This window comes from Dendrobates tinctorius, unplaced genomic scaffold (assembly GCF_039654945.1).
Source record: "Dendrobates tinctorius isolate UK_male_01 unplaced genomic scaffold, ASM3965494v1 ptg000231l, whole genome shotgun sequence".
NCBI lineage: Eukaryota > Metazoa > Chordata > Amphibia > Anura > Dendrobatidae > Dendrobates > Dendrobates tinctorius.
In genome coordinates, this window is record NW_027361898.1 from 2,682,230 (window position 1) to 2,708,977 (window position 26,748).

General features: G+C 46.5%; 1 protein-coding gene across 7 annotated transcripts in view; it reads right to left on the reverse strand.

The window, feature by feature from the left end:
- The window catches only part of RAPGEF1 (Rap guanine nucleotide exchange factor 1), an 82,144-nt gene that overhangs the window by 41,699 nt on the left and 13,697 nt on the right, over nt 1-26,748 (reverse strand). The window contains exon 1 of one of the 7 annotated variants that reach the window (XM_073555959.1): nt 21,397-21,418. The exons of the other annotated variants lie outside the window; for them this stretch is intronic. The gene's annotated coding sequence lies outside the window, so the exon portion shown is untranslated. Of the gene's footprint in view, nt 1-21,396; nt 21,419-26,748 lie in introns of those variants that run through there. 7 annotated transcript variants of the gene reach the window in all.

A 26,748-nucleotide genomic window follows, 5' to 3' on the forward strand; every position in this document is an offset into this window, starting at 1 on the left:
TGCAAGAAACGACCTGGAAACCATCTGCAGAGACTTTGAAGACTTAGGCAAGAAAGTGAAAGAACTGGGAGCGCAGGTGGTCTTCTCTTCCATCCTCCCAGTGGATGGCCATGGAACAAGGAGGTGGAATAAGATTCTGCAGGTGAACAACTGGCTACGTCGATGGTGCCGTCAGCAACGATTTGGATTTCTGGATCACGGAGTGAACTACTTATACGATAGACTACTTGCTAGAGATGGGGTGCACCTTACGAAGACTGGTAAGCATGTATTTGGAAGTCGCCTTGCTACACTTGTAAGGAGAGCTTTAAACTAGAACAACATGGGAAGGGAAGCAAAAGACCAGAAAAAGCCATACACCTGACAAATGCTATTGAGAACTCTGCTATTAGAAGTGGAAAGGAAGAACAAAGACGAAAGAATCTAATTAATAAAAATATTGGAGAAAGAGAAACCAATCACAAACTAAAATGTTTCTATACTAATGCACAAAGCATGGGCAACAAACAAGGAGAATTGGAACTACTAACACAGGAAAAGAAATATGATGTCATTGGAATCACTGAAACTTGGTGGGACAATACACATGATTGGAATACAAGACTAGAAGGATACAACTTATTTGCAAGAAACAGACTTGATAAACGAGGAGGGGGTGTCGCATTGTATGTTAGAAACGCGTATATCTGCACAGAGATTGAAGCTTCAGAGACTGGGAGTTCTGTGGAAACTGTTTGGGTAAGAATACAAGGACAGAACAATGGAAAGGACACCATTGTAGGCATTTACTACAGGCCGCCTGTGCAAGCTGAAGCTATGGATGAACTCTTTATGCATCAAATGGCCAAGTTCTCCAAAAAATATGACATAGTTGTCATGGGAGATTTCAACTATCCAGACATTTGTTGGGAATCTCTCTCAGGCAAAACTAACAGGTCAAGGAAATTCTTATCCTCTCTTGCTGACAACTTTATCTTCCAAAAGGTAAGGGAGAAAACAAGGGGAACTGCTACCTTGGATCTAATCCTTATAAACAGGGAGGAAATGGTTGAGGAGGTAAAAGTGGCTGGGACCCTAGGAGGTAGCGACCATGCTATTTTAGAATTTTGGATAACTAGAGGCGGAAGACCTGTGAAGACTCAGACGTCAAGGTTAGATTTCAGAAAGGCAGATTTTAAGGGATTCAGAAAGAGAATTGGAGGAATCCAATGGCTGGATATCCTTAAAGACAAAAATGTCCAGGAAGGATGGGAAATCTTGAAAAATGAAATTCTCAAAGCACAGTTGTTAACAATTCCGAAAAGAGGGAAGAATAGGAAGCAGTTAAGGAAACCAGGATGGATGAACACAGAACTTAAGCACATGCTAAAAAGGAAGAAAAAAATGTTTATAAAATGGAAAGAGGGAGGCATATCTAAAGAAGAATATAATGCTGTCTGCAGAACCTGCAGGGCACAAATCAGATTAGCTAAAGCTGAAAATGAATTGAGGCTTGCAAGAGATGTCAAAAGCAATAATAAAGGATTTTGGGGATATGTCAAAAGTAAAAGAAAAGTCAAAGATGCTATAGGATTTTTACAGGATGAAAATGATGAAATGGTAAGACAGGATGTTGAGAAGGCTGAACTTTTAAATTCCTATTTTGCATCTGTTTTCTCTCAGAAAGGAAATGTAACATCAACTGTTATTCACTGTCCTATTAAGGGAATAGAAGAATCCAGGATATCTATAAACAGAAAGATAGTGAGGAAACACTTAGCTAGCCTAAATGAATTCAAGTCTCCAGGTCCAGATGAATTACACCCCAGAGTACTGAAGGAGATAGCAGAAGAAATTTTTGAACCCCTCTCTATAATCTTTGAAAATTCTTGGAGAACAGGAGAAGTGCCAGAAGACTGGAGAAGAGCAAATGTTGTTCCTATCTTCAAAAAGGGGAAGAAGGTGGACCCAGGTAACTATAGGCCGGTGAGTCTGACTTCTATACCAGGAAAGATCTTTGAACAAATTATTAAACAACATGTATGTCAATACCTGGATAAGAATGAAGTGATTAAACAGAGTCAGCATGGGTTTGTAACTAATAAGTCATGTCAGACTAACTTAATTTCCTTCTATGACGGTATCACTGATTGGGTGGATCAAGGAAATGCTGTAGATATAGTATATCTTGACTTCAGCAAAGCATTTGACAAAGTCTCTCATACAATCCTTATTGAAAAAATGATTAAGTATGGAATGGACAAGGCAACTGTTAGGTGGATTCATAACTGGCTTAGTGATCGGACCCAAAGAGTGGTCGTAAATGGCTGCACATCCAGTTGGAAGAATGTCTCAAGTGGGGTACCACAGGGCTCTGTCCTGGGCCCTGTATTGTTCAACATCTTTATCAACGATTTAGATGAAGGAATTGAGGGTAAACTGATTAAATTTGCTGATGACACAAAGCTAGGAGGGATAGCTAATACTAGAGAAGAGAGAGAGAGGATTCAAAAAGATTTAAATAAACTGGAGAAGTGGGCAGCAACAAACAGAATGGTTTTTAACAGGGAGAAATGCAAAGTACTACATCTGGGCAATAAAAATGGAAAAAGCATATATAGAATGGGAGGAATAGGGCTAAGTGACAGCACATGTGAAAAAGACTTGGGTATACTAATAGATTACAGACTGAATATGAGTCAACAGTGTGATGCAGCAGCAAAAAAGGCAAATGCAATTCTAGGATGTATTAACAGAAGCATACAGTCTAGATCACGTGAAGTCATTATTTCCCTCTACTCCTCTTTGGTCAGACCTCATCTGGAATATTGTGTCCAGTTTTGGGCACCACATTTTAAAAAAGACATCAACAAACTGGAGCAAGTTCAGAAAAGAGCGACCAGAATGGTGACCGGTCTGCAAACCCTGTCTTATGAGGAAAGGTTGCAGGATTTGGGAATGTTTAGTTTGCAAAAGAGAAGACTGAGAGGAGACTTAATAGCTGTCTACAAATATCTAAAGGGCTGTCACATTGTAGAAGGATCAACTTTATTCTCATTTGCACAAGGAAAGACTAGAAGCAATGGGATGAAACTGAATGTGAGGAGACACAGATTAGATATTAGAAAAAACTTTTTGACAGTTAGAGTGATCAATGAGTGGAACAGGTTGCCACGAGAAGTGGTGAGTTCTCCTTCAATGGAAGTCTTCAAACAGAGGCTGGACAGACATCTGACTGGGATGATTTAGCGAATCCTGCTTTGAGCAGGGGGTTGGACCAGATGGCCCAGGAGGTCCCTTCCAACTCTACGATTCTATGATTCAAAAAAAAAAAAAAAAAAAGAATTGCAGGGGTGTCAATACTTTTGGCGACAACTGTAAGTAAGAAGACCCAGTTTCTCGTGTCCTCCCACTCCTGATTGAGGCTTCAAAATCTGTCCTTGTTGCAAGTATGAAAATTACACAGACCAGCAGCTTGATACCTGAGCTGTGGAGTCAGTAAGCCAAACCTCTAACTCCTCAATCTCCATGACTGACTCCACAGCACTGGTCACTACTGAGCATGTACATAAAGGGCAGCACAGATTCATCTCATCTATGACTCCACAGCACTGGTACTACTGACATGTACATAAAGGGCAGCACAGATTCATCTCATCTACGACCCCACAGCACTGGTCACTACTGAGCATGTACATAAAGTGCAGCACAGATTCATCTCATCTATGACTCCACAGCACTGGTCACTACTGACATGTACATAAAGGGCAGCACAGATTCATCTCATCTACGACCCCACAGCACTGGTCACTACTGAGCATGTACATAAAGGGCCGCACAGATTCATCTCATCTAGATCCCCACAGCACTGGTCACTACTGACATGTACATAAAGGGCAGCACAGATTCATCTCATCTATGACTCCACAGCACTGGTCACTACTGAGCATGTACATAAAGGGCAGCACAGATTCATCTCATCTCCGACCCCACAGCACTGGTCACTACTGACATGTACATAAAGGGCAGCACAGATTCATCTCATCTACAACCCCACAGCACTGGTCACTACTGAGCATGTACATAAAGGGCAGCACAGATTCATCTCATCTATGACTCCACAGCACTGGTCACTACTGACATGTACATAAAGGGCAGCACAGATTCATCTCATCTACGACCCCACAGCACTGGTCACTACTGACATATGTACATAAAGGGCAGCACAGATTCATCTCATCTACGACTCCACAGCACTGGTCACTACTGACATATGTACATAAAGGGCAGCACAGATTCATCTCATCTACGACCCCACAGCACTGGTCACTACTGACATGTACATAAAGGGCAGCACAGATTCATCTCATCTATGACTCCACAGCACTGGTCACTACTGACATGTACATAAAGTGCAGCACAGATTCATCTCATCTATGACTCCACAGCACTGGTCACTACTGACATGTACATAAAGTGCAGCACAGATTCATCTCATCTATGACTCCACAGCACTGGTCACTACTAACATGTACATAAAGTGCAGCACAGATTCATCTCATCTATGACTCCACAGCACTGGTCACTACTGACATGTACATAAAGTGCAGCACAGATTCATCTCATCTATGACTCCACAGCACTGGTCACTACTGACATGTACATAAAGGGCAGCACAGATTCATCTCATCTACGACCCCACAGCACTGGTCACTACTGACATGTACATAAAGTGCAGCACAGATTCATCTCATCTACGACCCCACAGCACTGGTCACTACTGACATGTACATAAAGTGCAGCACAGATTCATCTCATCTACGACTCCACAGCACTGGTCACTACTGACATGTACATAAAGGGCAGCACAGATTCATCTCCACTAAAAGCCCAGAGCCTTACATCAGAACTGACATTTATTGGACATTTCAGAAGTTTTCTAATTTCTTACGAGAAAATGTACACCACATCCTGCATTGTAGTACTGTACTCAATGTATTAAAGTATATATTTTATACGGACTCCACAGCACTGCTTAATACAGTTGCATTCTTTGTGGTGTCCAGACTGATACATTGTATCCAACTATTAGGACAGAAGAGACCTTATGTTCACACTTTGCTTTGTTTTAAGGTTTTTTTTCCCTGCAGCCAAAATCTGATCTCTTGGAACTAAAAAAAGCTGCAGACAAAAAGTAGGTTTTACTGGCTTTTTTGCTTCGTTTTTCCACTATCTCCAAGTTCAGCTTTGCTTCCACCATACAAGCATAAACAATTCAAGCTGTTAGGTCACCAGAGAAAGACTTATGTGACACCATAAAACATTTTTTGGAGAAAAGGCCAATTTGATAAAACAACTTCTACTAAATAGTGTTATGTTTGAAAAAAATAGTGACTGTTCTGTACAAAAAAAAAGTTCATGAAAGAAATACACAACTGCAAATCTAACAGCGGTGGGAGTCGAGTTTGTCAGGAATAGTTTGCGTAACACATTAGTCAGGGCCATTGAGTAGGTTGGACATTCTTTACTTTCACACATTGTTCGGGCATTGTGATGTTCAGGCTTAGGCCGGGGTCACACTAACCGACGCAAAATACGGTCCGTAGTTTACAGGCGTAATACGGATGAATGGCCCCTAAATAGTGCTGTGTATGTCATCCGTAATCAAGGTGTGGTCGCGTATTTTGCGCATGTCAGCATCCGTATGGCGAGATTTTCTCGCCGGCTTGCAAAATGGACATATAATGGAGCCCTATGACAGGGTTAATAACACAAAAGTTCTTCATAGCAGAATAGCAGCTAATTCAATTGCCGGCTTTTGTCAAATCATTCCCCAACCTGACATGAAATGACACTTACATACAGTAAAGCATTTCATGTTTTGTTTTGTACGTCTTTCATTAGTAATTAGATGAGGGTTGATGTGTAAAATTTGGGAGCAGTAGGTGTTAATTTAAGGGGTTAATTCGTTGTAAAAAAATGTGTGGGCTCCCGCGGTAATTTGTCAATGCGGGAGCCCACACATTTTTTTTACAACGAATTAACCCCTTAAATTAACACCTACACCTCCCAAATTTTACACATCAACCCTCATCTAATTACTAATGAAAGACATACAAAACATGAAATGAAATGGTTTACTGTATGTAAACCATGTGTCATTTCATGTCGGGTTGGGGAATGATTTCACAAAAGCCGGCAATTGAATTAGCGGCTATTCTGCTATGAAGAACTCTGTGAAATAGAGATATATATATACCGGGTGAGTCATAAAGGACGGACGTTTTTAAACTAATCATAAAATCGTTAAATATAAAGGACGGATGTATTTGAAGTGGCTATAACTCACCACCAGGTGGAGGTAGAGATGTGCGGGAGGCGGGGTTATGTTTGTGAGGTGAAAGCATTGTTTTTATTTTAGTTTCAGTTTAAGCTATGGTGCCGTGGACGATAGAACATCGCGTTTTTGCGTACGACAGTTTTGTCAAGAATAATGAGTGTATCACAGCCGTTCAGCGTGAGTTTCGGCGTCATTTCAATATTCACAGAAATCAAGCTGTTCCCGCTCGTAACACTATCCTACGTTGGGTTGAAGCACTCCGTACACGAGGTACACTAATGAACAAACGACCACCGGGGGCTCCACGAACGGCACGTACCCCTGAAAATGTGGAACGCGTCAGCAAGCCATGCTGCGTAGTCCGAGTCGATCTGCTCGGAAACATTCTTTAGAACTTGCCCTCAGTAATCGTACAGTAAGGCGTATTTTGCATTTAGACCTGCATTTCCACCCCTATAAATTGGCCATTGTGCAACAGTTGGAGCGCGGGGATTACGCAGCGCGACTGAAGTTCGCACATGAGATGGAAGCAATTATTGAGCAAAACGACAACCTTATTTTATTCATGAGTGATGAAGCTCATTTCCATGTCAATGGCATGGTTAATCAGCAGAACTGCCGTTATTGGGCCTATGAAAATCCGAAAGAATTACATGAACGACCGCTGCACAGCCCTAAGGTAACGGTGTGGTGCGCTATGGGCAAATATGGCGTGATCGGTCCGTACTTTTTCGAAGGCGATAATGGCAATACTGTTACCGTGAACTCACAACGTTATATCGCCATGATAAATAACTTCTTTGTTCCTGAGTTACGACGGCAACATATCCCCATCTCTAGTGTGTGGTTTCAACAAGATGGGGCAACGGCCCACACAGCCGGAGCAACAATGAACGTTCTTCGCCCTCTCTTCCCTGGTCGCATCATTTCCAGGTTTGGCGATATTAATTGGCCTCCTAGGTCCCCAGACCTGTCCATGTGCGATTATTACTTATGGGGTCACCTCAAATCACGTGTATACAAGCTTAAGCCTCGATCATTACAAGAACTGAAGGAAGCTATTCGAGTGGAAGTTGCCCAAATCGACAGAGTTGTGTTGGAACATGTTGATGCCAACTTCCAAGAACGCCTTTGGAAATGCATCACTGATAATGGCCACCACATGGCAGATGTTGTTTTCCACACTTGAATTTGTCAAATGCTATTAGTATACGTAACCAAATCTGTGAATACATTTATATTTAATAAATATTTAACGATTTTATGATTAGTTTAAAAACGTCCGTCCTTTATGACTCACCCGGTATATCTATTCTTTCATTTGTGTTATAAAACCTGTCAGTGTGATTTTACTGTATAGCGCACTGAATTGCCGGCTTTTGTAAAGGACACTGGGTGCATATTTCTCGCAAGTCACACATCTGGTCCGTGTGTAATGCGTATTTTTAGCGCACCCATAGACTTGCATTGGCGTACTATGCTGACGCGATTGGCACGGACCGTAGAATACAGACGAGAAATATACGGCTGGTGCGAGTGACCCCATAGAGAATCATTGGTCCGTGTGTAATGCGTGCTTTTAACGCCTCTCACTCGTCCGTATTCCTCTCTAGTGTGACCCCGGCCTTAGGATTAGAAACAATTTAAATTTGTAATATGTGTGAAGATAAATTAAGTGCCATGCTCGGGTGAGGAGACCAAGGCATTATGGTTTCATCTTGGGGGAAAAAAAAAAAATAAAAAAAAATATAATATATAATATATATATATTTTTTTTTTATTTCATATTCTGTACCCGCTTTTCTTTCCAGTAAAAACACTGCAAAAACTGATGGTAGTGTTTTTGCTGCTTTTCTGCACTTACTCATTGCTGTCTATGGGTGAAAAAAAAGCTGAAAGAAATGGCATGCTTCAGTTTTCCAATTGAGTTAGGGGAAAAAAAAAAAAAAAAAAAAAAAAAAAAAAAAAAAAGGAAAATCACGAGTTTTCTAAAATGTCAACTTTTTCTGGTACTGTAAAATGCAGCTTTCACTTTACATAAAAAAATGCATCAAAGATGCAATATATGAACATAGCCTAAACGGGCAAGTGCAGAATTACAAAAGCATGGCTTCTGTCTTCCCGAAACAGTGCCATTTCCCTCTATAGGTTGTGTGTGGTACTGCAGCTCAGATTCAAGCGCTAACCTCCAATACCTGACACAACCTTTCTTAAATACAAGCGACCCCAGTGCTCACATCCACCATATGCCCCCACTAGTTGGGGGTACTGCATAAATGAGCTTAATATAATATGTCCCTTGCCCTAAAACATACTGTCAAGGTGGACCAGAATTGCCATAATAAATAATTTGATTTCTAAAGAGCCATATACCACAGTACTTTACATTTTAGACGGGACTTGTACAGACAATAAAGACATTACAGAACAATAATGACATTTACACCAAATCAAGAGCAAAACAATAATAAACCAATCAGATAAATTAATAGAGGGAAGAAGCCTAGCAGAAAAGATCAAGAATGAGAAGTCTTCAGCACTGGAAGGGTTAATGCAAAGCTTAATAATCGGAGGTGACGTACCCCAGCTCACTCGTCATGAAAACAGGGAACGGCGCAAATCCCCATAAGATGTAAAATCCCTAAATACAAGATATAAGCGGCAGCGAGAGCGGCTCCACCTGATGGGACAATCACAGGCTCCTCACCACGTGGAGCTGGTGCAAAAACAAGAAAAACCAAAAGGAGGCAAGAACCTGTCTGAGTCACCCGGGAAATATTCAGAGCTGGAGGGTTGAGTGACATCACCCAGGACAAGGTGGCGCCCCGGGTGATACAGGGAGGTGCAGACATCCATCCTCTGCCCAGAACAACCCCCATCAACTCCACTCATACAATAAAACCCCCAACTATAATTTAAATGCTGCAGCTTTGTAGACTTTGGGCAATGCATCGCCATTTTTAAGATCTGTTTGCAGCAGGGCTGTGGAGTCGGTAAGCCACAGTTGCGACTCCGACTCCTGGATTTTATCAGGCTCCGGCTCCGACTCCTTCATAAATGGCCAATTCATAACAACAAATTTACTGTTGTAAAATATTAAACATCGTGCTTATTCAGTTTCTCACCATCATATAAGTAATCAGACCACGTAGAGCAAAAACTACATTTATTAGAATACAGCAAATAACTTTTATAAACTTTTCTAAACTGTAAGTAAATATGCAATAAACACTTTTATGTAGTTAATAAGAAGAAATCTATACATTTGTCCTCAGAAAAAGTATTGCCTCTGTCAGATCCTCCTTCATGGATGCCCTCAAATCTGATCTAATTATTTTGAGAGCAGAGAACAACCTCTCTACACTAACTTGTGTTGGTGGCAAAGCAGTAACCACTCGGGCAACATCTCTGACAATGTCAGGATACAGAGGAATCGCTTGTTGCACTGTTATTTTTGATGAACGGTCAAATTTCTCAATTTCTTTTAGTGCACATGAAAAATTCTGCTGAAATGTACTGGCTGTGTTCCTTGATGGGGATGACTCTTCTATGCGGGAACGCTTTGCACGGTCCTTGTGATCCAAATATTTTTCGAAATTAAATTCTTCATCAGTTGATGATGAGGGTGAAGATGTGGCAGGATGACCAAATTCTTCTTGTTCCTCCTGACTGTTCTGCAACCCTTTCATCCTTACTGCTATTTCAAACAGAGCTTCTTTTCCTTTACTTAGCTGTTGATCATCTAGAAGAATCCGATGCATTGGGTCTACATAAACAGCTGCCAAAAGAATGTTATTTTGTAATAGTAGCTCCTCTCTCCGTTTCATTGATGTAGCAATGCCACTTGCAATTAACCCTCCTCTTTGGGACAGGCGAAACATCAGGTTCTTCCACTCCTTTAAGAAAATACCTGGAGTTAAGTCCTCTGCTTGTAATTTTTTAGTCACTGTAAATGGGTGCTCTAGCAATTTTTCCAGCTCAGTCACCTGATTCCACTGACTTTCATTTAGCGTCAGTTGAGGGTTAGCCATGTCTACAAGAAAGGTTTTCAGTTCAACCAAGCTCTGAATCATTAAGTAAGTACTGCCCCATCGTGTGGCTTGATCAATAATTGCCCCTTTTCCAGCACGTCTCTTCAAAAACCGGATTACTTACCGGTAATACTCTTTTGTAGAGTCCACGACAGCACCCACTGAGAGAGGGGATCCGCCCCAGGAACAGGAAACCTACAGAGATAAATGGGGCGGTCCCCCTCGCTCCCTCAGTTTGTATTACCCAGAACAACGGAGGAACCGCCATACATGTTTTAGTCATTTTGCTTGGGCGATTCATTTATCTTACCCCTATGCAGTTTTAAGCTTACTAAGTTTAATCACATATCTAACTTAAATCAATCTCCACCACCAAGGAGACCCATGTGTGAAAAAATTCTTACGGGAGGGAAGTGAGCGGGTGCTGTCGTGGACTCTACAAAAGAGTATTACCGGTAAGTAATCCGGTTTTTCCTCTTCGCCACGACAGCACCCACTGGGAGATTTTCAGAGATAATCACTTGGGCGGGCACACCGTGTTAAGGACTGATCTACCAAAAGTTAGATCCTCGGTAGAGGACAAATCTAGTCTATAGTGACTATAAAAGGTAGATGGAGAAGACCAGGTTGCAGCCTTACATATTTGTTCAATTGGGACGTTCGCCCTCTCGGCCCAGGAGGATGATATGGCTCTAGTAGAGTGCGCCTTAATCCCCAGTGGAGGGTCTTCTCCTTTTGTCAGATACGCCATTGTGATCGCATCTCTAATCCATCTGGATATCGTGCCTGATGTAACTGCAGACCCCTTCCTGCTGCCCTGGAATGAGACAAAAAGAGACCTACTCTGCCTCCAGGGACTGGTCCTATCAAGGTAGGCTAGCACAGCTCTCTTCACATCTAAGGTGTGATATTTCTCCTCGTCCTGTGTTGACGGGTTCTCATAGAATGAAGGTAGGCATATCTCTTGAGACCTATGAAATTTAGTTGCCCGTTTGGGCAGATAGGACGGGTCCGTCTTTAAAATGAGACTGTCTCGTGTTGTTAACAGGAACGGTGGGTCTACTGACAGAGCATGAAGATCACTCACTCTCCTGGCCGATACTAAGGCCACCAGCATAGCCGTTTTCAATGAGAGGCACTTTACTGACGCTGAGCTTATGGGCTCAAATGGTGCCTGAGTGAAGGCATCCAAAACCAGAGTAAGGTTCCACGCTGGAAGTCGAGGCACATGCACCGGTTCTGCTCGTTGACAGGCCGAGATAAACCGAGTCACCCATCTATTTGCTGCCACGTTATAGTTAAACAGGGCTCCTAGGGCTGACACGTGGACCTTAAGAGTGCTTACTGAGAGTCTAAGTTCTCGGCCTCTTTGTAGAAGCTCTAGAATGGCCGTAATGGGTACTTCACCAGCTAGTTTTGTTGGGTGAAAGGCCAGGAACTTCCTCCACACCTTAGCATAAATTTTTGTCGTGGCCTCCTTCATGCTTTGTAGCAAGGTATTGATTAGGTTCTTTGAGAAACCCTTCTGCTTCAATAGTTCCCTTTCAAATTCCAGGCCGCTAGGTGTAGGGCTTTGGCCTGTGGATGGTAGCAGGGTCCCTGCGAGAGAAGGTCCTGGTGCAGCGGCAGGATCCACGGGTCGGTTATTGACATGGCTCTCAGCCATGAAAACCACGGTCTTTTTGGCCAAAACGGGGCTATCAAGATGACCCTCGCCCTCTCCTGTCTTATTTTCCTGACTACTGTTGGTAGTAGCACCATCGGAGGAAAGGCATAGGCTAGTTGGAATGCCCAGGGTGTTTGGAGGGCACCTAGAATATCTGGGTTGTCCGACCTGTAGAGAGAAGCAAACCTTTTTACGCCCTGTTGGCTCTGGTTGCGAATAGGTCTATCTCCGGTCTGCCCCATTCTGACGCTATCATTTCGAACACGTCTCTGCTGAGGACCCACTCTCCCTGGTATAGGGCCTGGCGACTGAGATAGTCTGCTCGGGAGTTGTCCACTCCTCTTATATGGAGCGCTGACAAGGAGAGAAGATGGACCTCGGCCATCTCCAGGATCTTTCCCGCGATAGACATCAGTGGCATTGACCGCGTGCCTCCTTGCCGGTTTATATAGGCCACTGCGGTGGTATTGTCTGTCTGGATCCTTACGTGGGCGCCTCTTAACTGCGGGAGGAAGCGAGATATCGCATAAAAAAATCGCTGTTAGCTCCTTTACATTAGAGGAGGCCTCTATTTCATTCTCCCGCCACCAGCCTTGTACCATGTGCTCCTCTAGGTGGGCTCCCCAACCTAAGGGGCTGGCATCTGTGGTGAGTATCTTGGAGGGAGTCACCCACCACTGTACTCCCTTCGATAGATTGGAAGGAATTAACCACCATTTTAGGGATTCAACCACCTCGGGCGATAGGGATATCTTCCCTTCCAGCCGCCCCTGCAGTCTATCTCCTGCAGAATAGCCCACTGTAGTCCTCTAGAGTGGAACTGAGCCCATTGCACCGCTGGAATGCATGATATTAGTGACCCCAGCAAGGACATGCCCTGTCTCAATGATATTACGGGTCTTCCTGTAGCATTCTGTACTTTGTCGATTATGGCCATTACTTTGGCGTTTGGCAGAAAGCACTCCTCAGTTACAGAGTCTACTTGCAGGCCCAAAAACCTTTGACAGGTCACAGGCTCTAGTCTGGATTTCTCCCAGTTAATTAGCCAACCCAGTGTTTGTAGGGATGAGATAATTCTAGCTATTCTTGCTTCACACTGTGAAACAGAATTCCCCACTATGAGTAGGTCGTCTAAATAAGGGACAACTAGGGTGTCATTCAGCCTTACATATGACATTACTTCCAGCATTAATTTGGTAAATACCCGAGGAGCCATGGATAGCCCGAATGGCATTGCCGCAAACTGGAAATGCTGAATCCGACCTCTGAACCAGACTGCTACCCGCAGGAACCTTTGGTGCCCTTGATATATGGGGAGATGGTAATAGGCGTCCTTTAGGTCCAAGACCGCCATATAACACCTGGGAAACAAAAGCTTTATTGCAGACTTAATCGACTCCATTTTAAACGACCTCAGTCTTAGGAAGGTATTAAGTTTTTTTTAAATTATAGTCCTGTAAGAGCCATCTGGTTTTGGGACTAAGAATAGAGGAGAATAAAAGCCCATCCCTGTTTCGTCGTCTGGGACCTCCACTAGAACCTGTTTAGATAGCAGTACCGCAATCTCCATCTCCAGTGCTTCCTGCTGAGAACGGGACTTCATAGAAGTCAATAAGAAGGAGTTCGCTGGATACCGAACGAATTCTAATTTTAGGCCTGATGATACAATACTTAGGGCCCACGGGTTTGATGTCACCTTCATCCATTGGCGGCTGAATCTTAATAGCCTGCCACCTACCGGTATAACGGTTTTATCGGGATCTGTCTCCTCTGAAGGGACGTTTCCCGAATAGGTTGCCTCTTTGCTTGGGGTCCTTATTTCCCCAGCGATCCTGGGGTCTAAAGTCTTTTTTTCCGAACGGCGGCTTCCTGTAGGCCCTCCTGTTGAACGGAACATACGGGTTAGGGAACCCCTTTTTCCTCTCCCCCGCTTTTGTCAAAATTTCATCCAGTTCTGTACCAAACAGGTACTTACCCTGGCAGGGTATAGCACACAATCTAGTTTTTGTTTGTGTGTCTCCTTTCCACCCCTTCAACCATAAGGCCCGCCTGCCTGCATTGGTCAGTCCCGCGGCTCTAGCCGACAACCGGAGAGAATCCGCAGAGGAGTCGGAGAGGAAGGCCGCTGCTCCCTTAATGAGGGGCATAGAGGAAAGAAGCCTACTCCTGGCTACTCCATTTTTAATATTGTCCTCCAAGTCGTTCAGCCACACCAACATAGATCTTGCCGTACATGTGGCTGCTATTGCGGGCTTAAAGGCTGCCGTACAAGCTTCCCAAGATCTTTTGAGGAATGTATCGGTCTTACGATCCGAAGAATCAGCCAAAGTTCCCGAATCCTCCACCGGCAAGGAGGATCTACGGGAGGTAGAGGCCACTGCCGCATCCACCTTGGGGGCTCTCGACCAGGCCGTTAACTCCTCATCGTCAAAGGAATACTTACGCTTTGACGTTAAGGGGAGGAAGGTCCTCTGACCTTGTTTCTCCCATTCCCTCTTAACTAGGTCTTTAACAGCTGGGACCACTGGGAATGCTCGGACCTTTTTACGGGAGATACCCGCAAACATTATGTCCTGAGGGGTTTTGGGGTCCTTACTCTCCGGCAACCCCATGGTATTTCGGACAGACTTCACGAGATTACTGACACTGTCCGTGGGAAAACACGTCTGATCCTCGTCCTCTGAGGAAAGGTATTCCTGGGACTTATCGGAATCTAGTTCTCCGGTATCTGACGGCGACCTTGACGCCAGCGAGACTCCTCCTTTAGATAAATGTATTTCTCTCATTGAGGAGTGACCCCCTAGACTACTGGAACCGCCTAAGGCCCGTAGTTCCTCTCTTATCAGTGCCCGGATATCCTCCTTCTTCCGTGAGGATTCCTCCTGCAAGGCCTCCTCAAGACATGATTGGCATAATCTCTTTGGGTGGCCATCCGGGAGGGGCTGCGAACATAAGGCACACTCACTATGTTTCGCCTTCTCTGTTCTTTTAGCCTAAAAGGGGTATGGACCAGAAAGAGAAGGCTATCAATTATCTAACCTGACCAAAAAACACTCACCCGTGAATTTCGTCAGCAACTACCGGCTGCGGTGTCCGGGACCCAGGCTGAGGCGAGGCATGGGACGACTTCTTTTCCTTACGTTTCTTCTCTAACGGCTCATCTTGCCTGGAAGGCCCAATGGATTCCTTCCTAGAGCTGCCACTTCTTCTGGTGCTATTGGTTCTCCTCGTAGCACTGCTCTGTCTACTGCCAAGTGGGGATACCACTAGCTGACCTAATGGGAGCGAAGCTGAGTCATCTAAGGACGACATGACTGCGCACTAGCGCTGTGTCTGTGGCTTCCTTTTAAAGCCTTTTGCTCCTCTTTTTTTTTTTTGTCCACCATTTTTTTTTTTTTTTCTCTCTCTCTCCCCCTACTGCGCATGCGCGGGCGTTGTCCCGCGGTCTCTGCCTTCAGCCTGATCCCGGAAGTTCTCCTCCACTTCCGGGTTGCCTCTCCTGGAGCGCTGGGTCACCGCAAATGATGCGGCCGGCGACACCGCGCGTCTGCGCCCCCCTCCACGCACTGGGACCTTCTCCTGCCGCAGGTATGACTCCCAGCAGCGCCGCTCAGCACACAAGCCCTTCTGCCACTCTGGGGGGGGGTCCCGGCCTCAGTACGCCCGATGGCAGGGGGGGGGGGGGGAGTATAGCCACAACCCCAGTGAGCTTTGGCACCACTTTCGCCTCCAGCCTCACCTGCATTACACCAGCTCTGGGGGGGGGAAAATACACCTCTCCGCCCGACGCTGCCTCCGGTCCTGGGGCCCCTGCTGCTCATATTATGCAGGCAGGCGGCTACCAGACCAGGTATCCTCTTCTGCGGGTTCCTTCCTAGGAACAGGAAACCAAACTGAGGGAGCGAGGGGGACCGCCCCATTTATCTCTCTGTAGGTTTCCTGTTCCTGGGGCGGATCCCCTCTCTCAGTGGGTGCTGTCGTGGCGAAGAGGAAAATTGAGTCAACTTTAGGGGTTCTGGCAACAGTAGCCAATTTTCTCACCTTGCCAATCAGTGCAGCAGCATGTCCTTCTTGCAGACTGTCTCTTATAGCCAGCTGTAGCGTATGCACAACACATCGCATGTGATGAATGAAAGAACATATTGACACAGTTTCAACAAGATCATCTAAACTATCATGGTGCTGTTCATCTGAAGCAACTTCAGTTTGCTCCTCAGTTACAATACTGTGTTCCTCCATTTCAAACATTTCTGTGTCTGTGGACCCAGAATGTTCTTCTAGCTGCTGGTCACCATCATTACTCTCATTCATTAGCTTAATAGTACTTATCATATTTGAAGCATTGTCAGTTACGACAGAAAGAACTTGCTCTTTTTTAAGTTCATAGTCTTGCAGAACCTTTTCCACCAAGACCTGGAGAAACTCACTGGTGTGATGAGCTTTGGTGTCTTTTACTGCCAATGTCTTGGTACAGTGCCTACAAGTAGTATTCAACCTCCTGCAGATTTAGCAGGTTTACACATTCGGAATTAACTTGGCATTGTGACATTTGGACTGTAGATCAGCCTGGAAGTGTGAAATGCACTGCAGCAAAAAAGAATGTTATTTCTTTGTTTAATTTTTTTTTAAATTGTGAAAAGTTTATTCAGAGGGTCATTTATTATTCAACCCCTCAAACCACCAGAATTCTGTTTGGTTCCCCTAAAGTATTAAGAAGTATTTCAGGCACAAAGAACAATGAGCTTCACATGTTTGGATTAATTATCTCTTTTTCCAGCCTTTTCTGACTATTTAAGACCCTCCCCAAACTTGTGAACAGCACTCATACATGGTCAACATGGGAAAGACAAAGGAGCATTCCAAGGCCATCAGAGACAAGATCGTGGAGGGTCACAAGGCTGGCAAGGGGTACAAAACCCTTTCCAAGGAGTTGGGCCTACCTGTCTCCACTGTTGGGAGCATCATCCGGAAGTGGAAGGCTTATGGAACTACTGTTAGCCTTCCACGGCCTGGACCGCCTTTGAAAGTTTCCTCCCGTGCCGAGGCCAGGCTTGTCCGAAGAGTCAAGGCTAACCCAAGGACAACAAGGAAGGAGCTCCGGGAAGATCTCATGGCAGTGGGGACATTGGTTTCAGTCAATACCATAAGTAACGTACTCCACCGCAATGGTCTCCGTTCCAGACGAGCCCGTAAGGTACCTTTACTTTCAAAGCGTCATGTCAAGGCTCGTCTACAGTTTGCTCATGATCACTTGGAGGACTCTGAGACAGACTGGTTCAAGGTTCTCTGGTATGATGAGACCAAGATCGAGATCTTTGGTGCCAACCACACACGTGACGTTTGGAGACTGGATGGCACTGCATACGACCCCAAGAATATCATCCCTACAGTCAAGCATGGTGGTGGCAGCATCATGCTGTGGGGCTGTTTCTCAGCCAAGGGGCCTGGCCATCTGGTCCGCATCCATGGGAAGATGGATAGCACGGCCTACCTGGAGATTTTGGCCAAGAACCTCCGCTCCTCCATCAAGGATCTTAAGATGGGTCGTCATTTCATCTTCCAACAAGACAACGACCCAAAGCACACAGCCAAGAAAACCAAGGCCTGGTTCAAGAGGGAAAAATCAAGGTGTTGGAGTGGCCTAGTCAGTCTCCTGACCTTAACCCAATTGAAAACTTGTGGAAGGAGCTCAAGATTAAAGTCCACATGAGACACCCAAAGAACCTAGATAACTTGGAGAAGATCTGCATGGAGGAGTGGGCCAAGATAACTCCAGAGACCTGTGCCGGCCTGATCAGGTCTTATAAAAGATGATTATTAGCTGTAATTGCAAACAAGGGTTATTCCACAAAATATTAAACCTAAGGGTTGAATAATAATTGACCCATACTTTTATGTTTAAAATTTATTAAAATTTAACTGAGCAACATAACTTTTTGGTTTGTAAGATTTATGCATCTGTTAATAAATCCTGCTCTTGTGTGAAGTTTGAAGGCTCTAACTTATTTGCATCTTATCAAACCTGCTAAATCTGCAGGGGGTTGAATACTACTTGTAGGCACTGTAACTATTTCATTTTTGTCACAAACAAATCGGACATTGATGGCAAAATAGTTCACTCTGTGACGTGTGCAGGCATCCATTTTAAGAAACAGAAAGCGTCCCTTGAGAGTTTTTTTAAGTTCTTCCTTTTGTTTAAAAGCTTCTTCCATTACTAATTTTCTAATACTCTCTCTCTCCAGAGAAACACAAAGCTTGCGGGCCATTTCCCCATTCAGACACATAAAAGCTGGTCGTGAAAATAATGAAATAGGCACACTATCCTTTACAACAAGCTCTATGATCTGTTTTTTAAATGTATCTACTGTCATTGTCACAGTAACTTTGTCACTGACAAAATATCTTGCAACTGATGGCTGCAAAGTTCTCTGCTCCTTTGTTTGGCTGGAAGAGCTGGGCACTGGTTCATTGGTTTGGATGCAGTCTCTCTCATCCACTGCTTTCAGTACTTCTGGATGAAAGCACTGTAAATGTCTCTTTAGATTAGAAGCTCTGGTAGGAGCATTTTTATCTTTGCCTGAATATGCACTCATCTTGGCTTCACAGCATTTGTTTTCGTCTGGATCATTTGTCATACACTGACATACATAATGTTTTCTATCTTGAGTGATGGTGAAATGTTCAAATACAGCTGATTTAATGTGACGCTTCTTTGACATTCTCAGGTTTTTAATTCTGCATTCACAATCCAAATGACAATTGTTTTTCCTAAAAACAATTGTACAAAATTATTGCCAGGTCATACAACTGATATAGTGGTCAGTAATACTGTTATTATTCCTCATGTACTCACAGTTAACTGATGCAAAGTTTGTTGAAAGGATAATACTTCTTGGAAGACGCACACCTAGTATGATCTAGTCTAGAGGAGGAGCTTTACTACTAAGAATTTGCAACACATTTTCACTTTCAGTTTCATACATTGTAAGTAGGGGGGTTGGGCAGCATGAGGTTAACCAAGTATAAGATTAGATAAGGGCAGTGGAGAACAGTGACACACAAGAAGTAAGAAATGTCTATCTCCAGCAGAACTGCTTATCACTGTTGTTCATAGTTTGATAGAACATATATATTTGAGTAACATTTATAAAATTCATATGAAAGTTCAATTATGAAATATTAATACATTTTTTTTAAAGCTGGAGTCGGAGTCGGTACATTTCTACCGACTCCAACCAAAACTAACTCCGACTCCACAGCCCTGGTTTGCAGTCAATAAATGGGAACAATCAGCGGATGAAAACCACAGTCCTGCATGGGAAATTAGAGAGGGTGGTAAAGTGGAGCGGAGGAGCTGCTGTCCCTGCCAGCAGCAGGGGAAAGGGGGCTGCTGTCCCTGCCAGCAGCAGGGGAGAGGGGGCTGCTGTCCCTGCCAGCAGCAGGGGAGAGGGGGCTGCTGTCCCTGCCAGCAGCAGGGGAGAGGAGCAGCTGTCACGAGTAGTGACAGCCTGGAAGCCTGGCTACGATCTGTCCGGGCCTGCACCAGTCGCAGTGCACAGTCCTAGTAATAGGGGGAGCATTTCCATGCAGAGGGATGTGAAGCAGTGGAATGCAATCTGTTTTTAGTGAGACTACAACTCCCAACATGTCCTGACAACTCCAGCGGCAGAAGAGGATAACAGCCAGTCTTACTCGCCACCCACATCCCCCTCAATTTTCCTGGGCTCTGCTGCGCCTGTCCATCAATGCCCTGGTTTGCTGCAAATGAGCACCTGAGTGCCAGTCACAGCATTACAGCAGCCATGACACAGGGCAGCATACACACCCGCAGGATGGTGACAAGTTAACATATGATCCCAAGCAGGTTGTACAGGGCGACCAGTTTATAGGTTTTCATGGAAACAGTGTGTGTGTGTGTGTGTGTGTGTGTGTGTGTGTGTGTGTGTGTGTGTGTGTGTGTGTGTGTGTGGGGGGGTGATGTCATTGGCTAATCCAGCTGTGTGATATGTAATGGAGCAGATGCCTGGGGCTGGGAACTGTCAGGATAGGAATGCATGGCATAAGCCAAAGGCCTCCCCCAATGTGCACTGATCACCCTCTAATGCATTAGTCTGCAGCGAAGTGCGTAGAGCTCCATGCAGCAACACGAAGACTTGGGTGGAAAGAAGGGCCGGAGGAGGTAAGGAACAGTCAGGAAGAAGGCAGACATGAAATAATGATGAAGACCCTCGTACCGAGTTCCACATACATACATATCTATACATCACCCCACCAGCACAGGAGGGAGCAGATGGTAGCAGAGCTTCTTCTTGTTGCAAGCCCAATGAGAAATGTCATTAACCTGTGGTGTAACTGGTGCGAACTTCACACTCAGGGTATCCTCATAATAGTCAGCCACTGGTCTCATGGAGGCAGAGCCTAGTTAGGGGGCAGCGGAGCGGAAGCAGGACCTGCTCCCCCCCTGTGGCTCTGCTCCTGCCTGGTCATTAGACTATGCTAATTAGGCTGATGAAGTGATGCAGGTAACCATGAACTCGCACCCACCGACTGGTTGCAGCCTCGGAGGGAGATGGAAAAAAATCTGAGAAAGGAGGAAGGGAGGGTGTGAGCAGTGGGCTGGGGCCGGTGGGCTCCACATTTACCACCATACAGAGAGTATAATCAGACAGTAGAGGTCACAGGCCAGGCAATGACAAATGATTACATCACAGTCTCCCCACTACAACATGTGGACTGGACACACGCAACCAAACACCGGGCCGACATCTCAAGTAAAAACTGGCGCCATGTTTGGAGATAACGCTTCTTATATCTGCACTGTCTGGAACAATAACCTAGATCAATATGAGATGCAGAATAATGGATCCGGCCACAAAGGACTGGCACCAGCAGGACTGCTCACCGGGGGTTCACCCGACAGCTCACCAGGGCCCAGACCACCATTACTGGATCATCACTGACTGATCCTAGCACCTCCAGTATGTACCCTCTGTAAATGAGGATGATGGTGGTGGTAGTCCCTTCACACACAGCAGTGGTGCACCACACAGACCAATTACAAGGAATAAAAGCATTGTGGTTCCCCCAGGCCCCTTTAAAGAGTCATCTCCAGCAGGGCTGTGGAGTCGGTAAGCCAAACCTGCGACTCCAACTCCCACATATATTGCTTATATTTAAGTGAAAAATTTATTGTAGTACAATGTGAACATCAGACACTGAATCATTTTTATCATACAATAACCAAGATATTTAGATAGAACAGGATATATATTTATTGGAATACAACTTTAGAACACAAAAAACTAATAAAATGTAAATATGTAATACACTATGTAATATCGATTACATATATACAGTACAGACCAAAAGTTTGGACACACCTCATTCAAAGAGTTTTCTTCATCAAGAGAATGCCAAGTGTGTGCAAAGCAGCAATCAAAGCAAAAGGTGGCTACTTTGAAGAACCTAGAATATAATACAGTATTTTCAGTTGTTTCACACTGTTTTGCTAATTATATAAATTCCACATGTGTTAATTCAGGCTACATTCACACCATTAGCGAAGCCAGGATCAAACCTGGGGGGGGCAGAACCTCATACTGCACACCCCAACATTTGAAAATAAAGCCTGCACCTTAAGATGATGTGGTGATGAATGCAGTCTATTAATTCCAACTATCAATTGATGCTGATGTGTTACTGAAGATGAGCAATGCCTGTCCTGGGCGTCCTTTTGGGTAACTATGAGGTGTACCTGACTGGTGCTTAAAAAAAAAAAAAAAGGAGTGTTAGTCTGTGTGCTACCCGGCTTTCATTCTGTTTGGTACAAATAAGATATGGATAGACAGATATGGTTAAATGGACGGACGGACGGACCAGATTTCTAATCTGCTTTTGCTATTGAAAACATTATCTATGAGCTCAAAAACCTTTCAGGTGATGCAGTTTTTTTAAAAAGCTGATCTGCTTTTGCAGCTGAAAAACGTATCCTCAAAAAACGCAGGAAAAACGCTGTGTGTGAATGTAGCCTTAGATCAGGAATAGAACAGCCATGTATAGGACATCTTATAACTTTCCCAAATTCCTATGAAAAAATATTCAGCACATTCTGCATTGAACTACTGTGCCCAATTTACTATATATTTTAGGAGTCGGTCCATTTTATACCGACTCCACAGCCCTGATCTCCAGGGGGAAAGACTCGTCTCATACACAGCTGGGCCAGGGAAGCTTGCAGCAGGTGGTAAATTCAGGAGGGCCATGGATGGAGTAAGTACTCTTGTACTTACCCTTTGGTTGTGCCATTGCTACTTTATAAGTCAATTATACTTGCTAAAGTCCTTCACTCCAGAAACTGATAGTCTAGAACTTCCCATTATGTGAACGTGATGATTACCTTCTGGCCAGGCACAGATACCATACCCCAGCTTTCCTGTATAGATGGAAGCAGGTGCCCACCAGACCTCACCCCTGACAAGCAGAAAGCTGCTGAGTCCAGCTCAGCGGTGACCGGATGCCAAGTCACCGGTGATGCAGCCTGTTTCAGGACAGTTGGAAATTATAACTTGGGCGGGGTCGGGACGGTCATTAATGACCAAGGTTACTAATATAGCCCAAAGTAAAGCTTTGCAGCTAGTGGTGTGACTAGTGACATGAGTCACAGTATCAGCGGCTGCCGAAGCTTGCTGTGACAGCTGTATTGTGCGATCTCCAAGTAGTTGCTGGCAAGCTCATATGGACGGCCTAATGGAAGGGATATTTGGGGCACAGCTATGGTGGGCTTCACAAGAACACCATTTTTTTTTTTTCTAATATTGATAAGTGCAGGACGTATCCTTCTGGTTCCTTCCCGCCAAGCTCCGCTTGTGCCTGGCGCCATAACCATAAAGATACAATACCACAATAGATGCGGCTACACTCATTTTGCTACACTGCAGGATACCTTTAATACCGTAAGTGGGAATATCTGGCCCTTTATAAGCCAATAATTCCAGAATATGGACTTTATAACACTGAAGATTTACTCAGTTTTCTAAGTCTTAACATTCCTGGGCGTCCTATAGAGTGTTTCACCGCAGCAGTCACCACAAGAGATAATTATAGGAGTCAGAAATGCTGATGAGAAAATTGCAAGAAGCAGCAGAGACAAAGACATGCAGCAATTACCCCCCCCCCATATACAGTGCCGGACAAGTCCTTGCAGGGTTCACAGAGGTTGTCTGTACAGTAGTAATACAGCACTGCAATACACTGTCCTGTACATTGCTACGTATACAACTACCACCAACATTAACAAGTGGTAGGGCACAGGGACTGCCAACATGTAGGAGGGACTACACTACCAGGATTTGGCAGTGTGATGGTTAATCTCCGTATGCTTTCACTCAATCCTATAGCCTTCGATTGGCTAGAACTGAGAATTCCCCCAAACATCACCAAGAAGCAGGGAGCGCTCAGCAGCGACACGTACATTACAGGAGCAAGAACTGAGCAGCTGCCCCCGACTCTACATTGTAATGTGCTGTATCAACGGGGGAGCATCTCCAATACACAGCACATTAATGGGACTACTCCACCCAACGTCCCCTACACAACTGCCATAATGGATACTCAGACAGGAGGGTCCCTGCACTACTCCATTGGACAACAGTGCACCGTGGGCTAGTACATCACATTCACCAGAATAACAGGCACCGAATATGGGAAACAGCCCCTCAATGCTGAACCAGCGCAACAAGAGGAACTACTGCCCCCCCCAGCCAACTCCCAGCTGCTCCTCTAGGTAAGTGGCGACACGTGGTGGTACAGGCCATATGAGACGGTCCACTGCACTCTGACCTATATGACACAGTACATGTATGTAGAGCTCCCAGGACCCTCAAAGCCCCGAGAACAGTAGCCCTGGGCTCGACCACAGGACTAAGGGGGGAGCAGTTATAAATGAAAACCTCTGGAGTATTTTAGGGGCTCAGCGTCACATCCTTACCTGCACAAAGATGTAAAAGTGGTGGACAGAAAGTCTATCTGATCTGGGAGCTGTGCAGAAATGTCAAAGGTCTGTGGGAAATCTGATCGCCTAACACTAACAAACTGCCAGAACTGGAGACGTGCGCTGCTGACATGAATTACAACTGAGGGCTCATTACTATTGTATCTAGGAGATCGCAGAGAGGAGTCAGCAGCATCTATTGTTCTCTGCCATCAGCCACATCTGCCCTTCAGCAGAATCAATGCTGCTCCCATACCAGGCCCTACACATTTCCCTCTCCAGACCTCTAAAGCCGACCTAAATTCTACACAGTGTCAATCTACTGCTCCCTGTTATCAACCATTACTAGGGAGAGGAGACTGTAGGACAGGTGAGTACAATCTATTACTCCCTGTTATCAGCCATTACTGGGGAGAGGAGACTGTAGGACAGGTGACTACAATCTATTACTCCCTGTTATCAGCCATTACTGGGGAGAGGAGACTGTAGGACAGGTGACTACAATCTATTACTCCCTGTTATCAGCCATTACTGGGGAGAGGAGACTGTAGGACAGGAGACTACAATCTATTACTCCCTGTTATCAGCCATTACTGGGGAGAGGAGACTGTAGGACAGGTGACTACAATCTAGTACTCCCTGTTATCAGCCATTACTGGGGAGAGACTGTAGAACAGGTGACTACAATCTATTACCCCCTGTTATCAACCATTACTGGGGAGAGGAGACTGTAGGACAGGTGACTACAATCTATTACTCCCTGATATTAGCCATTACTGGGGAGAGGAGACTGTGGGACAGGTGCCCACGGTCGGTCGCACCCTGCTGGGAGCAGCGCCTGTCTTGTGAGCTCCAGGACTTCCAGGAGGAGGCCCGGAGTCTGCCTCTCTTCTCCCCGGGGAGAGGCGGGCTTCCTGGGAGCCAGGCATGGCTTCCCAGGCTTCTGTTCCCCGGTCTGTGCCGGCGGGGGACGGAGAGCGGCGGCGGCCGGCCCAGGAGGGCGTGGGGAGGTCTGGTCGGATGGGAGGGACCGTGCCCACCTGCTCCGGCCCCGAGACGGCTCGTCGTCCGCCCAGGGAGGGGGACGGGGGCGCCCCGGGCCCCAGGGGGAGGGGCCCGGCGGCATCATGGGGCGAGATGGCCTCCGGCGGGTCCGCGAGCTCCTTCTCCTCCCGAGTGGTCGCCATGTTGCGAGAGTGCGGGGACGCCGGCGGGGCACTGACCGGGCTGAAGGAGCAGCTGCGGGAGGCGCGGATCCTGGGCACCCGTGCCTCTGACAGGGAAAGACCCGCGACCTCCCAGAGGTTTGGGGCCCTCAGAGATGAGGTGGTCCGGTTGGTGCTCCTCCGGGAGGGGATTGAGGGGGGCGCAGGTCCCTTCCTGGAGAGGTTTGAGAACCAGCGGCGGTTCTCTGAAATGAGGGGGTTGGATGCCTCGGGAGAGCTGCCAGCCGGCGTCCTGGGCGAGGAGGAGGAGGACGGTGGGGTCGTGGCTGGGGTCTCTCGTGCTGGAGCAGGCCGGGAGAAGGGGTCGCGGAGCCAGCGGGGAGGCGGCCTCCCGGCACGGCAGAGGACTCCGACGGCCCGTGCTGGAGTGTCAGCGGAGGAGGAGGAGGAGTGCGGTCTGTTGAGGGAGATCAGAGAGCTGGAGTCTCCTGTGGACCTGGCCGGATTCTCCTTCGGGGAGGACGAGCCAGCGGAGGAGACCGGGGGGAGGAGGAAGAAAAAAAAAGATGACACAGGAGGTGGTGAGTTACAAATATGTACCAATGTCTGATGTTGCACCTACCACCTCCTGTGTAAACCCCACCAAGCCTGGGAGCGCGGGCTCTGCAGTGGGTCCGGGGCGTGGGCAGGGTGGGGAGAGGAGGACGACGTCCGGCGGTGCTGCCGTCTGTGCGGGGAGCGGTGCAGGGGGTGGGGCTGTGGAGGTGCTCGCGGCGCCGGACGTAGGGGACCCCGTGGAGTTTCCCTCCCTGCCTGCTGCGGCTGGGCCGGTTGTCGCCGGGGCCGAGGAGAGCGGGGGGGATGTCCGCGCCGTTGCGAGGGGGGGGACGGTGTGGGCAGACTACATCCCTGCTCGCTGCAGCTGGGCCGGCCGACGCCGGGGCTGTGGGGGGCAGGGCCGGGGAGCATGGTGCGGCGAGGGGGGGGGGCGCACTGTTTTGACAGGGGCGCAGTGCGCCTCAGAGGAGAGGAGGCGCGCAGCTGAGACAGAGCCACGGGAAAAGGGGGATGCGCAGCAGGAGCAGGGAGCATCGTCGGCGGGGAACGCTGTGCGCTCTGCTGTGACGGGGGGACAGCATGCCCCTAGGCGTGGTGCCGGCACCCCGAGGTCTGTGGCTGCAGGGCGGGCGGCCCAGGACAATGGAGGGCACGGTGCTCCGGGGGAGCTGTACGGTGTCAGCGCTGAGCTGGTGGGGGCGGGTGTGGTGCTGCGCCGCTCCCCCGACCCGGCAGGTGTGAGTGCGGGGACTGCAGACACGGGGGAGGAGGGAATGGATGTGACTGTGGAGGGTGCAGAGAACAGTGGTGGTGGGGTGAATGATGGGAGTGGTAGTGGGGTGAATGGTGGGAGTTGTGGTGCCGCGGGCGTTGGGAGTATTGGTGGAGTGAATGATGGGACAGGTGGTGGAGTGAATGATAGGAGATGTGGTGCCGCAAATGATGGGAGTACTGCTGGAGTGAATGGTGGGAATAGTGGTGGAGTGAATGATGGGAGTTGTGGTGCCGCAAATGATGGG